Genomic DNA, 18,761 nt, shown 5'->3' on the forward strand with positions numbered 1-18,761 from the left:
GTTCACAAGCGGGGTCGGCTCGTCGTGATCGGCTTCGCCATTTGGCTCTATCGAATACCTGATCTGGGTGCAATCTCGAGGCCTTCAAATCCCCATCTAGCGTGTCAAGCCACCGTTGTTTAAGTCTCCCTTTTGGTCGTTTACCATCGACTTCGATGTTCAGACCAATCTTGGCAAGTGAAGTCTCGTTTGCACGAATTGCGTGAAAATACCATCGAAGACGCCTCTCTCGCAACTTTTCCACGATCGGTGCAACCCCATAACGATCGCGGATATCCTTATTTCGGATGTGATCTAAACGTGTGACGCCACTAGTCCAACGTAGCATCTTTGTCTCCATCACCGCAAGTCGCCGTTCATTGTCTTTTATAGTCGGCCAACACTCAGAACGATAGAGAGCGACTGGACGGACGACATTGCGGTAAATTTTAGATTTGAGACGTTCGTTGACACGTCGATCAAAAGAACACCAGTTGTGGAATGCCACTTCATCCAGGTTGCGTTAAGCAATTTCATAACGCAGTTCTCCATTGGCTGATAGCGTTGACCCGAGGTGTTTAAATCGCTCAATTCTGGGCAGATCACTGCCGCTAACAGTGATTGTGTTGTTTCATGGGGATCGGTCATCAAAAATTCAGTTTTGTTTAAATTCAATTTGAGACCGTGTTGCATGAGGCGATCATTCCATTTTTGAACAAGTTCCTCTAGATCATTTTTGCTATCAGATGCTAGGAAAACATCATCTGCATAAAGCATGTTATTACCGTTAGTTTATCCCAGATTATGCCAAAGTGGCACAACCGATGACAAAATATTTACAAAAACAATGCAAAATTAACATAAATGATCCTAATTATATACAAGCCTTCGAAAAACTGAAAATTCTCATAAGTTCGCATCCAATTTTACGATTCCCGAATTTTAGCAAACGATTTCATCTTACTACTGATGCTTCAGACTACCCAATAGGCGCCGTTCTTTCGCAAGAAGGCCACCCTATTTGCTTTGCGTCAAGAACGCTTAATTGTCACGAGCAGAACTATTCCGCTACGGACCATATTTGTGTGGAAACAAGTTCAAAGTGTTCACTGATCACCAGCCCATAAAGTATTTGCAAGCAAAATATAAAGGCAAAGATCTCTCTTCAAGACCCCAGAGATGGTTGTTAAAATTAGGAGAATACCAATTTGACACCGAATATATTAAAGGCAAGGAAAATCGAGCGGCAGATTTTTTAAGCAGGATTGAACATAACGAGGAAATTAAATCACAGATCCCTGTCTCTAACAAAACTAATACATTTTCAGATTTAAGAGTTCTAGCAAATATAGAAAACGAAAACGACGATGCCACCATGGCAACCATACATTCTGCAGAGGAGGAACTACTTGATTATATTCCGATCAAAGAGGAAATTGTTAATAATTACAATACCCAAATTATCCTCACAAATAATAAAGTTGGTGAAATTGACATCGTACATAAAAAACATATCATATATATAGCAGAACACGACTTTGAAAATCTCAGTGACACCCTGAGAAGATATATAAACAAGTCGGGAAACCGGAAGCTAGACGCTTCAGGTACGAAAGGTTTTGTGTATTTCTTTTATAAAGAGATTTGAGTGTGCATCTGTCCCATTAGTATGTAGCACGAACTATATGCATACATTATATGAAAATATCTACTTTCAAGTGATATTGACATTCAAAGTTTTGAATTTTCACACAATGGACAACTTTGCCCTATTATAACTGTGTTAGTAATAGTGTGATTTTCGCCAAATTTGGTTAGATTATGCCCTACACTGTCTTGTGATTCTAGGGTGAACTTAAGGGGGTTTTCCTGTCAATTACTAAAATTATAGTAATGTACTATTATTAACTTTATTTAAACAGGTATCGGTATGGAGGGTATTTCGGAGCCTAGGCATTATAAAGTGGCAGCCCCCTGATTTTTTTCAGATTTTTCGGTTTGGTAGTTTCTGAGAATGGGTTCGATAAAAAAATGACTATTTTCAACTACTTTTACTCTCCACCTTTTCAACAAAAGTCAAAACTAAGACCAGCTTCGAAAAAGTACTAACCGAGACCTTTAATTTGATACCCAACATGACTATATTTGATGAAAAAAAAATGTACACCCCCCTTTTGCATGTATTAAATTCGTCGTAAAAGGATGTAACTCACTGTATGCGTGAGCGTTCACAGTTCCCACCTTTCTACTAAATTTGGTGTCAATCGCTATAACCGTCTCCGAGAAAAATGCGTGTGACGGACAGACAGACAGACAGACAGTAAACCGATTTTAATAAGGTTTTGTGTTTACACAAAACCTTAAAAAAGGCACCATCGGAATTTATTCGGAACTTTCAGATCATAACTATAACATCGTGCAAGAAAAAATAAGAGAACTATTTTCCAATGACAGACAGATTAAATTCATAAAATGTTCTTTCAGAGCTTTAGATGTCGTGCAAGAAAGTTTGCACTTTGAAATTCAAGAGACATTCAACAAAATTAAATTCAAAATATATTATCCGAAATTGTTTGATCTCATTCATGTGGTAATAAACCAATGTGACTTGTGTCAAGCCGTGAAATATGACCGTAGGCCAATAAAAACAAAATTTACTCTCTCCGAAACGGCAAATACTATCAACCAGATAATTCAAATAGATATTTTCACTGTAACGAAGCAGTTATTTCTTACAATTATTGACAAATTTTCAAAATTCTGAGCAGCTTATTTCCTAACGGACAGGAACCACGTTACCTTAATCGAAATACTTGAAGAACATTTTGCACGAATAGGCAAACCACAGAAAATTGTGGCAGGAAACGAATTCAACAGCGTTTTAATAAAAGAGTTTCTAGACTCAGAAAACGTAGAATTACACCTAACAAAACCACATAATAGTACCGGAATCGCAGACGAAGATTCCATGAGACAATCATAGATAAATTTAGAGTTCTTACCTACCTAAAACGGCAATTTTCTACTAAAAGAATAATGCCACAAGCAGTAAGAAATTATAACGATAGGTATCACTCTACAATTAAGTGCACGCCAAATGATGTGCAATCACACAGTATAAATTTCGACGAAATAAGAGCAAACCTAAAGGAAACAAAAGAAAAATGGATAAAGAAAACAAATGAAAAACGCGAGGAATATAATGAAAAAAGGACAACAGGCTTTTTAAAGAACTATAAAGCAGCCAGATTAAAACATCAACCCAGATTCGTTAAAGGTAAACTTCAAAATGTTCATCCCAGCAATATCAAAAGACCCTTGAAGTTCAATATATTTCCCAATGATGAAGACAATCCCGATAATATAATAGAACAGAACTTCCAGGCTTTACCGAAGAACAATTATCAATAATCAATACAGCAATAACCGAAGGTCCAGATGACGAAGTGCTAACATCCAAATTTCGTATGGATATCACCAGACGCGATATCAAAACATTGCAAAATAATAAATGGTTTGAACGACAAAATAATAGAATTTTATTTGAAATTAATCGTCGAACGGAACAAAGAAAGTAACTCTCCAAATTCACCCAAGGTCTTTGCGATGAAGACATTTTTCGCTACACGCCTTCTCAATGTAGGTTACCAATCAATTAAAAGATGGACACGAAACGTAAATATTTTCGATTATGATATTCTACTGATACCAGTACACGTTAACTAAAACCATTGGGCTATTTCCATAGTTGATTTCCCAGGTAGTAGTAGGTAACGCACAACATTGGCTTTTCGGGACGATGGACGACCAAGATAGAAAAAAACATAGGACGAACACCTTAAGACAATTGACATAAACGACCATAACATTATACAAACCATTAACCAACAAGTAGAAATCATAGAAATTTTAGCGACACAATCAAAAGACTTGGAGACAATGACTAGTAAAATAAATAGCATTTTGAATACACCTTTGCAAACAATTTATATCACGACCAAATTTTCAAAATTGAAATTTTAGAAGGAAGAATTGATCACATATAGGGCAACATTGCATCCGCGAGATGTACACCCTAACATTCTTACAGATGACGAGATAAAAACATATAATATCGATGTAAATAAATTACAATATGTAAAGTTTGGTTTATGTAAAGCAGAAGACAGTCTATTGATTTTCGCAATAAATAAATAAATATTAGAACTGGATGAAGAAACAATTGTTATTAAAAATGCCGAAAAACTTGCAACAAATCAAACATGTGGCACTAGAAACCTTATTGTATCAGGAAATCATCTGATACATTTTAATAATTACCGAAAATCTCTTTTCTAAATCACTACTTTTCAAATATTAAAGATAGAAGAAACGAGAGATTCGATTATTCTAACGAAAAAAACCCTAAATTTTAATTACAAAATAACTTTGGATGATATAATTGTAAACAATATACATAACAAAGAAAATTGAAGAATTGCAAATACATAAAAATGCAAATATTGCACTAAATTTAAGTTAATTTCCATATTATTCCTTGTAATCTTGTCAATAATATTATATTTTCGAAAACTAAAAGTTCAAATAGAAAATCGAATTCAGGAAATTCTCCTCAAGGTCAAAATCAGCATTTATAAATGCATAAATATAAGAAATCAAATAACATCTCGCCCCAGTTGCCGCGAAACACCCGTCACCTAAATTTGTCAATTACTATTGTGCGAAATAAATATTCCAAAAGTAAAACTAAAACTCTGTTTCATTATTTTTTTTTGTCCCCGCTCGGAGCACGAAATTCGCTAACGCAAATCAGGAGTTTCACGGGCCGGATTAGCATTGGTTACTTCTCCCAAACAACTATATTTATCATAAATTATTGCTGATCTCGCGTCTGGACTTTGGAATGAATTATTTGCTGATGTGCGTTTTGCATTTGCCGCGTTTTCCAGAAATTGTATAATGTTGCACATTGCGGTTTCGTATTCTATTCGTTCAGATGCAGATGGATATGTAACTCTCCCCCCCCCCCCTTCTCTTTGAATTTTCCTAAATTCGATTTTTCTTCTCGAATTTTTGCAAACTTTACTATTATATTCAAAAAATTGCAAATACAATTACAAAAACAAAACCAATATTAATACCATATGTGATTTTTCTATGAACTTGGAGTTCTTCAATTTGATGTATGTTTTCATCATTATACTCGTATAATTAATATCATCCAAAGTAAGTTTATCTGTGAGGTTTGATTTTTTTGATTAGTTGGGTAGAAAAATGATCTCGACTTTTCTCTTTAATGTTAAAAAAATAGTTATCGAGATTTGTAAATTGTCAATTACTGGAATGTAATAATTGATTTCTTGGACAAAATTAATTTTCTTGAGTTACAATTTTTGAACTATTTCCAATTGCTTAGCATTCTTAATTATAATAGAATCGTTTCTTTCTGTATCTAATTCTATATATTTCCGTATTTAATTTTTTATAAGATTACAGTTTTGCTTGTACATACAATGTTTACCTATACTAAGTTCGTTCACATAATTTAAGTTTTTCATAGTTGTATACAGAATTGGTAAGACTAAATACAATTTCGTTTGGGCAGTCTATTTCTATATTTTGATCATTTGGTCCAGATATAATCATTTTCAATTGGATTGTTATATATTCTTTTGGTATTTTAATTGCAAATAATAACAAATTATTTTCTGATTTGGCTACTCGGACTCTAACGTAAGATAATTGATTTAAATTAATTTCATATTTTTGGATTTCTTCGTCAGTGAGAATACCTGGATGCAATAAACCATACCTAGTGGAGGCAATGTTATCTTGAATATGTTCGATTTTTGATTATCTGAATTTTAAACATTTGATCATAAAAATGGTTATTTGCAATTTAGAGGTTATTAATTCTATTCAAAATAATTTCCCGGTCTCTTTTAACTATTTTTTTGAGCTGTTTAAACGTTTCACTATAGTTTTTATTAATTTCCACTTGTTGATTAATTGTACTGATTAAGTTATGGGTATTTAAATCAAGTGTCTTTAGGTGATCGTCGATCTCTTGTCTGGCTTGTGCGTCCATTGTTCTGAATAGCCATTTTTGGGTATTTCCTACTAAATTAATAAGTCCACGTTTATGTCTCGTTTCCTGGGGTATAAGGGTTATAACTTTGTTTATCAAATGTCTGAGTTCTGTGAGTATTAAATCCTTATGTTGTCCGTCTAAATTGTCTGCGTTCGTCCTGAAGTCAGTTATTAGGTCCAAAATTTCGGTGGTGTTGATAACGTGAAGTATTATGTTTGTTTTGGAAACAATGTCAGTTTTGTCTAGCTGAATTTCTGCGAACCCTGTCTGTTCTTTAATTTCATGAATATTCAATAATCCTTTCTCTGGATTAATCGAACTGAATAGTATCAGTAATGCCATGATAATCTGCAGTTTTGTGGTGTTATTAGTATAATGATTATTGGGACTACTTAAGACTAATTTTCAGGGGAAGATAAAAACTTATAATAATAGTTTTCCCTCGGTAATTTCTAAGATCATTCTTTTTTTAAGGTTTTGTGTAAAACAAAACCTTATTAAAATCGATTCAATGTCTGTCTGTCTGTCACACGCATTTTTTCTCCTCCAAAACGGTTAAACCGATCCAAATGAAATTTGATGGACAGATGGGAACTATGAAATCCCCACGCATACAGCGCGTGGCATAAATTTAGGTGGAGTTTAAAAGGGGGGCTCCCCATACATGCAAAAGGGGGATTGAAAAAATTTTTTCACCGGATATAGTTGTGTAGGGTATCAAATGAAAGGTCTCGATTTGTACTTTCCGAACTGACATTAATTTTGGCATAAATTGCAAAGTGCCTGAGTAAGGAGTCAAAATGTACGCATTTGAAGTGAGACAGGACTCATTTTCGGAAACTACCCTACCTAAAAATCCGAAAAAAATCGGGGTGGTGCGCGTAGATGAAATCTAGGCCTCAAAATATGTCCCATTCCGATATCTGCTCAAATAAACTTACTAATAGTATATTACTACTTTTTAGAAATTTACTGAAAACCCCCCCTTAAATTCATCCTAGGACTTCCGAATTTTGTACCCAGCATAGGGGACAATATTTCGTATATATCGCTCAGTTCTGGCAATGGCAGTAACCTCAATGCTATAAGCCAATGGAGAACTACGTTATGCTCCTCACATAGGAAAAACACAAACCTTTTATACCTGAAGCGTCAAGCTTCCGGTTTCCCGACTTGTTTAGGTCTGGAATGTTATTTTGTGAAAAGGTTATTTCGCTGTTCCTTGGGATGTACTCTGCAATCATGCAGCTGAATACCCCACAATCATTGCTATTTGATTGGCCAGGACAATCTACTACATTTTCTTTAATAAATGGAGATGGATCTAATGGGTAGATTTCTTTTATCTAGAGATTTCTTCTTTCATATATTTTTCCAAGGAATCTAACAGGTGAGAATTTGGTGATCCCAGAAAATCATAATATTTAATTGTTTTGTTCTATAAGTTGATGATCGCCATGCACCAATGAACATTATTTACATGAACAGGTACTAATATGATATCATATGTGGAGATATCAGCGCTTCGAGTCCATCTACGGACTCCATTATAGCCCGGAATTCAAAAGGCGTGGAACAAAAAATGTGTTATCACATAGATTTTTGAGTCTTTGTTGTTCGCTGCGTTCATTATAATTTTCCTCTATTTGCGTTAAGCTTACTTATGTATTTCTTTCCACACTTGTTTATACTTTCTTTTATCTTTCCAACGTCTACTTTTCCACTTTGAACTTCCCGGGGAGTACACTTTATAGTAGAATGGAACCTATGGTTTAATTTCTAATTGCCTTCTGCAATACTTGTTTAGGTGAGAATTTTCTCTGCGTCAGAGTAATAATTCTGAATTTTTTCCGCAATAATGTTATGCAACTTTTCTACGTCTGCTATGCCCGTGTGGCTGTAAGCTTTCGTAAGATGGAGTTTTACACGTTCCATTCTGTAGAAATTCCTTTACCTGGATAGCATTAAAGTCATTTCCTGCCATAATTTTTTTTGGCTTGCCTATTTTAGCAAAATGTTCTTCTGAAACTTCAATAATGGTTGTACGGTTTCCGTCGGGCAAGTAATAGGCGGAACCAAATTTGGAAAATACGTTCATGGCAATAAGAAAAGAGCATTCCATTATAAAGTAAGATCCACGTGAATAATTTGGTTGATTTGTGGTGGGTGTTTCGGTAAAGCAAAATTTAGGTTTGATAGAATTGCGGTCATATTTGACTTCCTGACATACATCGCATTGATTTATGACAATTTGAACCAATTCCCCTAACTTTGGATAAACGATTTTATTTTTCACCCTTTTTAAGGTTTTTTGAATACCTGAACGTGTACTTTCTCTAACTTGATACAAAGAAATTTATTTCACTGCTTCTACTTGAGTTCAGTTCAGTTTTGTTTGCTAAACAAAACCTTATTAAAATCGGTTTCAATGTCTGTCTGTCTGTCCGTCTGCCTGTCTCTCTGTCACAGGCGCTTTTCTCAGAAACGGCTATACCAATTGACACGAAATTCGGTGAGAAGGTGGGACCTGTGGAACCCCAAATATGCAGTGAGTGATATCCTTCTGCCTTCAGATTTAGAAGGAGTCCCCATACATGTAAAAGGAGGGTGTAAAATTTTTTTTCACCAAATATGTCATAGTCATGTGGGGTATCCAATTAAAGGTTTTAATTAGCACTTTTCGAAGGCCGCTATTTGTTAAAAAGGCGGGGAGTGGGAGGGGTGGAAAGTGATGATTTCTTTAACGGACCCATTCTCAGAAACTACCCAACCCAAAAATCTGAAAAAAATCACGAAGCTGCCTCTATATGGTGCCCAGGCCTCAAAATACTCTCCATATCGATATCTGTTCAAATTAAGTTAATAATAGTATATTACCATATTTTTGGGAAAATTGAGTAAAACCCCTCTTAAGTTTACCTCGAAGTTATAAAAGTTCGTAGTAGTATAAAATATAATATGAAGCATATTATCTCCAAATTTGATCAAAATCATACTATTAGTAACAAAGTTACAGTAGCTCAAAGTTGCCTTTACGTGTAAATTTACAACCCGAAGTACTAAATCTGACATGCTAAATGCATATTCTTAACGGGCTAGTGGGATAGTTCTACACTCAAATATACTCACAGAAGAAGAAATCAAAACCTTTCATACCTGAAGCGCCCAGCTTCCGGTTTCCCGACTTGTTATATCTTGAGCTCGATATTTACTGATTTACTGACCACATAATGGCGAGAAATTCTTTACCGTTTGCTGAATAATTTCTCTTGTGGGTAGGGCTGACAACCCTACATGGAAAACAACTTGTTACGAAGCCACAACAGGAGCCTCGGACAGGACGGATTTTTAAAACGACGGACCCGGCAACGAACACGGAATAACGATTTGCGCATTTTCTCATGGAACGTGCGCTCCCTGTACAGAGATGAAGCTGACGAGCAGCTAGCCGATATAACAGCGTTGCAAGAGATGCGATGGACAGGGACCGGTTTCCTAGAGAAGAGCCACTACACCATATATTATAGCGGTCATACAGTAAACCATGTGCTCGGAGTAGGTTTCTTAGTCAGCCAAAAAATTAAACCTGCTGTTATCGGCTTTGAAAACATAAGCGAACGGGTATGCACTCTGCGCTTGCGAGGCAAGTTTAGAAATATAAGCCTCATAAACGTTCACGCCCCTACAGAGGAGACTGCAGAGTCGGAGAAGGATACCTTCTACGAGGCAGTAGAACGAAACCCTCGAAGCCTGTCCCAGGTATGATATCAAAATCATACTTGGGGATTTTAACAGCCAAGTAGGGAAGGAGCCCGTATTCAGGCGATACGTTGGCTCCCATAGCTTACCCGAAAAAACACATGATAACGGACTGCGGACTATTCAATTAGCAGAGTTACACGAAATGGTTGTTGGAAGTACGTGGTTTGCGCGGAAAGCGGTCCGCAAACATACGTGGGCCTCTCCAGACGGGACCACTTTCAACCAAATTGACCACGTGTTTGATCGAACGCCGCCACTTCTCAGCCTTAATGAATGTCAGAAAATATAGGGGGGCCAATATAGACTCGGATCACTATCTCGTTGGCATGGTGCTCCGAGTTCGAATAACAATACCACCTAGAATCCCCTCTGACAATCAGGTGAGAGTGAACACTGAAGCCATCTACAACACAAAACTCCGCGACACCTATAAGAGGGAAATGGATGCCGCAATAACCGCAGTCAACAGAGGACCTGGAGATGAAGCATCAACAAATGATCTTCACAATCACCTAAAGAAGGTTATCCATGGATACGGCCACAAACATACTTGGCCCCAGCCGCAAAAGGAGTCGGAACGGCTGGTTTGACGATGAATGTAAGCTAGCAACGGAACGGAAAGAATGCCGCATACCGAGTAATGTTGCATTCTCAAAGAACGCGGGCACGCGCAGAGACTTATCACGAACTCCGTCGAGCGGAGAAGCGACTTCACAGACGGAAAAAGGAAGCCGGGGAGAACCAACAACTCTATGAACTCGAAAAAGTATAGGGGGCAACCGCACCAGGCGCGGAAGTTTTACCAACAAGTCAGCAGGATGAAACCCTTACACACCTCGATGCTCATCCTGCCGAGACAAAGAGGGAAATCTGATTCCGACAGAATGGCATATTAGAGCGATGGGTTGAGTACTTTGATGAGCTACTGAACAACCAGAACCTCGGCGAGTTGGAGGTCCCGCCAACTGAAGACGACGGACAATACCTGCCACCACCAAGTTTAGGAGAAACAGTCCGTGCAATTCATCGGCTAAAAAATCATAAATCGCCAGGAGCCGATGAGATTACAGCCGAATTGATTAAATATGGAGGCGACCAGTTACACCAAGTGGTTCATCAACTTGTGCTCAAGGTATGGGACAGCGAATCAATGCCTGACGATTGGCAACGAGGCATAATCTGTCTCATACATAAAAAGGGAGATATCACACAGTGCAGCAATTATAGAGGTATCACGTTGCTGAGTACCATCTATAAGATATTCTCCACTATCTTGCTAGGCCGAATAGCGCCATACGCCCAGAACATCATTGGCCCATACCAAAGAGGCTTCACTCCAGGCAAATCAGCAACAGATCAGATTTTCTCTCTGCGGCAGGCGATGGAAAAACTGTTGGAATATGGACAACAGTTGCACCATCTATTCATCGACTTTAAAGCCGCCTATGATAGGATTTTTTTTTTTTTTTTTTTTTTGGAGTAGGGTAGGTGAATGCGTTTACGCACAGAGTGTTGGACTCCCGCAACAGCACGCTGGCGGACTACCAACTAAACACCTCCCTGTCATCAGAGAACTAGCCTGGAACCGTTTGACACATTACTTCGGGCTAGCCCTCCCGCTCTCCCGGCTTTGGGAGCCTTCAAGTCAGGGAATTCCTTTCACCAACGGGAGGGGAGGGGAGGAAGGGAGTTGTTAGTTCAGGGAACCCCTTACCGTCCGATCCCTCTGCCGGTCGAGTTCAATCTTCTTCGTAGTAAGAAGAGCCCGAACATAATGCGCAATACGATTCCAGCTGCCAGCGCTCTTCAGCATCTCTCTGACAATGTTGTCTGGAGAGAGCTCCCCTGTGTTTGCATAAAGCTGCTGGCGGAGGCCATCCCACCTCTCGCAAGAGAAAAAGGTGTGTTCAGCGTCATCCGGCACTCTATTGCAGAACACACAATCAGGAGATCGCGCCTTCCCAACCCTGTGCAGGTAAGACTGAAAACCTCCATGCCCACTTAGAAGTTGGGTAAGGAAGTAATCAATCTCACCGTGCTTTCTGTTCAACCACGGATCTAATTTGTCGATGAGCCGCGCAGTCCACTTGCCCCTTGGCTCATTTTGCCAAGAAACTTGCCACTCGTTAAGGGTGCGTTGACGTTCTTCACGGGCAACCACTTCTCTTAAGTTTTCGCCCTTACGGCGATAGATAGCTTTGCGCTCCTTGGCAAGGAGGGCAACGGGGATCACTCCCGCAATCACCATCACAGCCGGTTCGGAGACAGTGCGATAAGCAGACGCCACTCGCAAAGCTCCCCGCCTCTGCACTTGAGCTAGGCGTTTACGATGCACCTCCTTGTCAAGGGCATCAGCCCATACCTCCGCACCATAGAGAAGGACGGACTGCGTTGCTCCCATGAGGAGACGTCTCCTAGTTGATATAGCGCCGCCCACATTCGCCATTAGCCGACTCAAGGCCGCGACTCCTGCTGCAGCCCTGTCCGCGGCTGCTTTGATTTGCTCGAAGAAGCTCATCTTCGAGTCGAGCATTAAACCAAGGTATTTAACCGCTGGTTTTGACTCTATAGTCAACTCGCCGATCGATATGGGACGCAAGGTCGGGATTCTCCTTCTGGTCAGGATGACTACTTCGGTTTTCTCCAGCGCAAGGTTGAAACCGTGAGCAGTCATCCATCCGCTTACCCGTCGCATCAATATGCCAAGTCTGCTTTGCGCCTGTTCAACAGTGCGTCCGGCAACAAGTGCCGCAACGTCGTCTGCATAACCGACCAGGCGCGACTCTTCAGGCATATCGAGTCTCAGCAGACTATCGTAGGAAGCGTTCCAGAGGTCCGGCCCTAGGATCGATCCCTGCGCTACTCCCGACGTGATTTCCATCCTCCTCTGGCCCTCTAGCGTCTCATAGAACAGGGAGCGGTCTTTCAGATAATCCCTCAATATCCGCAAGAGATAGCTTGGCACGTGAAAGGAGTTCTCTAGTGTGCCCAGCATATCTGTCCATCTTACGGAATTGAAGGCATTTCTGACGTCGAGCGTTATGAGGAGCACTATCCGTCGAGATCGGCGGCTGTGCGCCCCGGCTCGATTAAACGCATCTACGACCTCCATAACAGCATCCACTGTAGATTTCCCTGTTCTACACCCGAACTGCCTTGCGGATAAGTCCCCGGCAGCACGGATCGCTTCAGCGAGTCTACCCCTGATGAGCTTCTCGAGCACTTTTCCGGCCGTGTCAAGCATACACAGCGGTCGGTATGCAGACGGGAGCTCCGGATCTCCTTTACCCTTACGGATCAACACGAGTCTGGCCACTTTCCAGCGAGAAGGAAAAATGCCCTCCTTCAAGCACGCGTTGAACGCTTCGAGCAGCAATTCTGGCCGTTGGCGGAACACCAGTTTGTAAACTTCCGCCGGGATGCCATCAGGGCCTGGCGCCTTCCTGTTTTTCATAGTGAGAACCGCTTCTTCGAGTTCTCCCATTGTGAAAAGGGGGCAATCCACGAGGCTTTCCGCGCTGTTTACATCAACCCGTACAGGGTGTCTAGGGAACAATGCCCGCACAATGCGGTCCATCTGGTCGGTGCTCAGTATGCAGGGCTTCCGCAGAGCCCCGATTTTCCGAGTGACAAGCTTATAGCCAAGTCCCCACGGGTCATCATTCACCTCATTAACAAGGTTTTGCCAGCCGCGAGCTTTGCTTTTATTTATAGCGCTGCGGAGTCTCCTTTTTGCTGATCTATATTGTGCCTTTATGGCACATGCCTCCTCGTTGGCGTAGAAACGTTGTGCCAAACGGCGGAGCTTATGACACTCCTTCCGTAGGTCGGCAATTTCCGCCGTCCACCAGTACATAGAAGGCTTGTCGCGCCTGGGGCCTCTCCGGGGCATGGAAGCCTCACACACCGTCGTTATCAGATTCATCACTGAATTTACGACGGTGTCAGCTGCGACACCGCCACCCCCCGGAGTGCCCCCCAGTGCGGCCCTACCTGCTCCAAGAGCTTCGACGAACCTTCCGATGTTCACCTTCGCGACATTCCACACGCAGGGGGAATGTCGTGTTGGTGCTCGCCGGCAAGTAGCGTCAAACACTTCGAACGCAATGTACTGATGATCACTTGCCGAGAAGTCTTCTAGGACTCGCCACCCGTCCACCGATGATGCCAGAGATTCCGACGCAAAAGTTATGTCGGGAATGCTTCCTTCACAACCTGAGCGCCGAAACGTTGGCGTGGATCCGGTGTTTAAAATTACGAGCCCGGTTCTCGCCGCCATTTCCAGAATCCGTTTCCCTCTGGAGTCTGATTGAGGCATGCCCCATTCAAGAGCCCTGGCATTAAAATCACCGCCAACCAGGATTCGTCCCTCCGTGCTCGAAACGGCGTCCTCCAGAGCATCAAGCCGGCGTTGAAAGTCCGGAATCGACTCATTCGGCGTCAGGTAAACGCTAAAAAACGTTATCCCTAAACACCGGATCCAGGCAAATCCGTCCCCCCGGCCTTCGGCAAGAACGCGAAGTCGAACGTCGTCCCGAACCCAGATGGCAGCGGTGCCCGATAAGTCCAGATACCATGAGGACGGGTCCTTGTTTCGGTATTGCTCGCTAATCAGCACTAGATCAGCATTTACTTCCGCAGCGAACTGCTCTAGCAACTGGTGAGCGGTTGCACTCCGGTGCATGTTAATTTGCAAAATGCGGATCATGGCGTTCGCACCCTAGCCCTCTCCAATTCCGCCCTGAAGATCGGACACCGTCCCGAGCCCGCAGTGTGTGCGACGCTTTCGCCAGACGCACCACGATCCCTGCAGAGAACACAACTCTCGCTTTCCTTGCAAGTCTTCGCTTGATGACCCGCTTGGCCGCATCTCCGGCATGCTGTCCTCCTGTCCGGACCCTTGCAAGCTGCTGACGTGTGTCCATAGTCCAGACACCTGTAGCACTTGGTGGGGACTATCCGCATTCGTACCCTGCATACTACCCATCCGATTTTGATTCTCCCGCTGTTAAGGAGTTTCCTCGCATATTGCTCGGGGACATCCACCACGGCAAGTTTTTGGCCTCGAGCATTTACAGAGGTAATAGCTACCCGGGCATTGGTTACCTCTGGACATTCACGCTTTAGCGCCTCCTCTACTTCGACCTTTTCTGTGAGGCAGTCAAGATCCCGTATTTCCAGAGAGCACATGGGTTCTAGGCTGGAAACAAGGGCCTTCTCCCCCAATAGCCCCTTGACCGCTTCGCAGAACGTGCTCTTGTTGGTCGTCTTTGGGCCCAGTTCGACGAGAACTCCACCACTCCTTGTTTTCCGTATCGAAGACACCTCTGCTCCGTTCTCCTCGGGTTTCATCCTGTAGCGGATTTCACTAAGGACTTCCGCAAATGTCTTGCCTTCCGTCGGCTTAATGAGCAGAGCCGACGGTCTAGTCCTTCTTCGTTTCCTCGTTTTTTCCGCTACTGGCTTTGGGTTGACAGCCTCCTTGTTTTTGGACCGACGTGTCTCTGGCGCCGGAGTCCGTTGTTTCTTTTTATCCTTTTTCGCCTTTTTTTTTTTGGGCCTTGGAGACTACTTCGATAAAGTCTCCTTCAGGCACGTCGTCCTCTTTCCGCTTTTTCCCCTGTTCACTTTGCAGAGGGCTATCTGCGGTCCGTTTGACGCAAGCAGCATTCTCAGCGGGGAGTGCGACTGTTTCTGCTCTACAATCGTCTTCCGCTGCTCTCCACGTGCGTCTATAAAAGGAAACGCGGTCCAGTAGCTCCTCCAGTTCCATCAGCCCGTTTTTGACGCCTTTGCTGACGTTTCTCTGAAGGAACGTTGCCGACCGCATACGCTTCACCACTGCTGCGCACTTTCGGATGAGCCTTTCCTCTTCGGCTCTAGCGAGGACGGTCGAATGCATTTCCACTCGATTTGTGCCCAAATCCATCTGCTCAGGACTAGCGTTTCTCACTGAGCTTACTTCCAGGACAGGGGCACTGCAAGGTAGTGGAGTTGCCATCCCCGCACGGTCAGTCGCACCACTTGATGAGGCTTCCTCTTTATTTGGGCGCCCCGGTGTCTCATCGGGTATATCAGCCCTCGTTGCCTCTTTCACTGGTCGCTGCGGTGAACGACGCATCTTTGTGCTCCGCCCAAACGCACCCAGCTCTTCCTCCTTGTCTGTTGTTTCGTCGTTTTTTTTTACAATTTTCAGAATATTCTCCATGAAAAAGTTACCAGCGCATCGTGTGCAAGGAAGCGGCCGCAATAGTCAAGAACGGGTATACCCTCGGGGACACAGCCCCTACCCCAGTTCCCTGAGGCCTGACCTACGCTTAGCTGATCCCGGAATTCACGGACGGATCAGCGCTCGCTCGGGGCAACGCGGTCTACTAACACCGGTTCAATGCACACTTCCCGACCAGGGTCCCGAAGGGGCTGGCTCCTGATACACGTCCGCAACTACCACCTTGGCAGAGCTACGCTCACATCACCCCGTCGACGCCGACAGAGAGTTGTCGACGGCTCCGGAGACTCCCAGTGTGTCCCGACGTGTACCGGTCATTCGCGGTTCGCTCTTCACCGAGAAGCTTTCTCGAGGCTACTACCTAGGACGCAGGTATGCTGCCAGCTAGGGGGCAAAAACTACTTACTCGGGAACCTCGGGGACGTCACACCCCGTATCGTAAGCGACCCGTTTTAAAAAATCGCAACGACCCCTGAGGGGCCTATGATAGCATAGCCAGGGTAAAACTGTACACGGCCATGAGAGAATTCGGTATCCCAACGAAATTAATAAGACTGACTAGGCTGACCCTGACCAATGTGCGAGGCCAGATAAAAGCAGCAGGATCACTCTCAAGACCATTCGACATCAACAACGGTCTACGACAAGGGATGCGCTATCATGCGTCCTCTTTAACCTGGCCCTCGAGAAGGTGATCCGTGATGCTGAGGTGAATGCAAGAGGTACGATCCTCTTCAAGTCCACCCACCTACTGGCCTATGCTGACGATATCGACATCATGGGAAGAACCACCCGAGATGTACAAATTGCCTTCATCCAGATCGAGCAGGCGGCGCGAGATCTTGGGCTGCACATCAATGAAGGCAAGACAAAATATATGGTGGCAACGTCAGCACCGAAGACGAATCAACCAACACATCAAACCGCACTGGTCAAATACAAACACGAACAAGAATAAGGATAGGAGAATACAACTTTGAGACCGTTGACAATTTCTCCTATCTGGGGTTGAAAATCACAACCGATAACAACTACGATGATGAAATCCGCGCACGGTTGTTGTCAGCCAACAGAGCCTATTTCAGCTTACAAGACTGTTCCGCTCGAAACGTCTCACCATAGGGTCAAAGCTCTGACAAGACTATGATCTTGCCAGTCCTCATGTATTCCTCGGAAACTTGGGTTCTTAGCAAGAAAAATTGCGAACTCTTGGCCGCGTTCGAGAGAAGAATCCTCCGAAGAATTTTTGGCCCCCTACATGAGGATGGACGATTCCGTAGCCTACACAATGTGGATAAAATCCGGCTCAATAGGTTACGGTGGGCGGGTCACTTAATCCGTATGGATGAAGATGATCCCACCCGGAAGTCTATAAGGGCAATATCTATGGTAGGAAAGAAGACGAGGCAGACCCTGCCTAAGATGGAGCGATGGCGTGGGCCAGGACGCCAGACAGCTTTTAGGGATATCGAATTGGTGGACCTCGGCGCAAAACCGGATGTCTGGAGTTAAGGCAGGTCTAGAGCGGATACCGGTTGTTGCGCCGTTGTTGATGATGATGATTGATGATGATGTGAGCGTTTAATGTGCTTGAGGCAAATGAAATTGGATGGCCGTTTTGGAATAAACAGCACCTATCGTATAATTAGAAGCATCGGTAGTGAGTTGAAAAGTCTAGTCTGCGAATCGCAAGATGGAATGAGAACTAATAAGGGTCTTAAGTTTTTCAAATGAATCTATGAAGTTTGGATCATTGGAATTGACTTTTATGCCTTTTTACAGGTATTTCGTCATTGGTTGGGCTACTTTCGCGTAGTCTTTTATAAACTTTCGATAATAGCCCGTTAAACCCAAAAATTGTTTTATTTGTTTTTGATTCTTAGGGATTACGATCGATTACGCTTCTTTTTTGCGGATTAGGTTTTAATCCCTCCTTATTGATTACATGTCCTAAAAAATTTGTCTCTTTTTTGGATGAAATTGCACTTATCGATTTGCACTTTTAGTTGGTGTGCATTCAAAACTTTGAATATTTCAGATAGAGACTTCATGTGCTCTTGGAATGAAGTACTGGAAATGAGGATGTTATCAAGGTAAACAACGTATGTCTTATTGATGTAGTCTCTAAGAATGTCATTCATAAGTCTTTGGAATATTGTTGGGGGCATTTTAAGACCGACCGGCATCCTTATAAATTCATAAAGACCATGCGGGGTTACAAAGGCTGTTTTGGCCTATCACCTATCTTAACGAGGATTTGATGATATCCTTTAGCCAGGTCAATAGTGGAAAAATATTGGGACCTTCCATATTTATCTAAAATAGAATCTTTATTAGGTAAGGGGAACTTATCGTCCACGTTACATCTTTAAGTTTCCTGCAGTCGATTACTATCCGGAACTTTTTTCGCCCTGGATTGTCAGCCTTTTTCGGTACGACAATCAGTGGAGTCGAATATTTCGAATTGCTCTTTTGGATGATTACTTGTTCTTCCATTTGAACTATTTGTTTTCTCACTTCCTGCTCATGGGATGGTGGGAAATGATACAACTTGGAATTAATTTGGTGATCCGTGGTAGTTTTTATTTCATGAACTATACTTGTAGTACTGGTAAATTTGTCACCTTCTTTATAAAAAACTTGTTCAAATCGTTTGACCAATTTCATTACTTCCCTTCTTTCTTCATTTTTCAAGTGATC

The 18,761-nt window shown here is 42.6% G+C and overlaps 1 protein-coding gene across 2 annotated transcripts in view; it reads left to right on the forward strand.

Annotated features, from left to right (window-relative positions):
* The window catches only part of LOC119647284, a 56,309-nt gene that overhangs the window by 8,749 nt on the left and 28,799 nt on the right, over nucleotides 1-18,761 (forward strand). The gene's annotated exons all lie outside the window — the stretch shown is intronic.

This window comes from Hermetia illucens, chromosome 1 (genome assembly GCF_905115235.1).
Source record: "Hermetia illucens chromosome 1, iHerIll2.2.curated.20191125, whole genome shotgun sequence".
Lineage (NCBI taxonomy): Eukaryota > Metazoa > Arthropoda > Insecta > Diptera > Stratiomyidae > Hermetia > Hermetia illucens.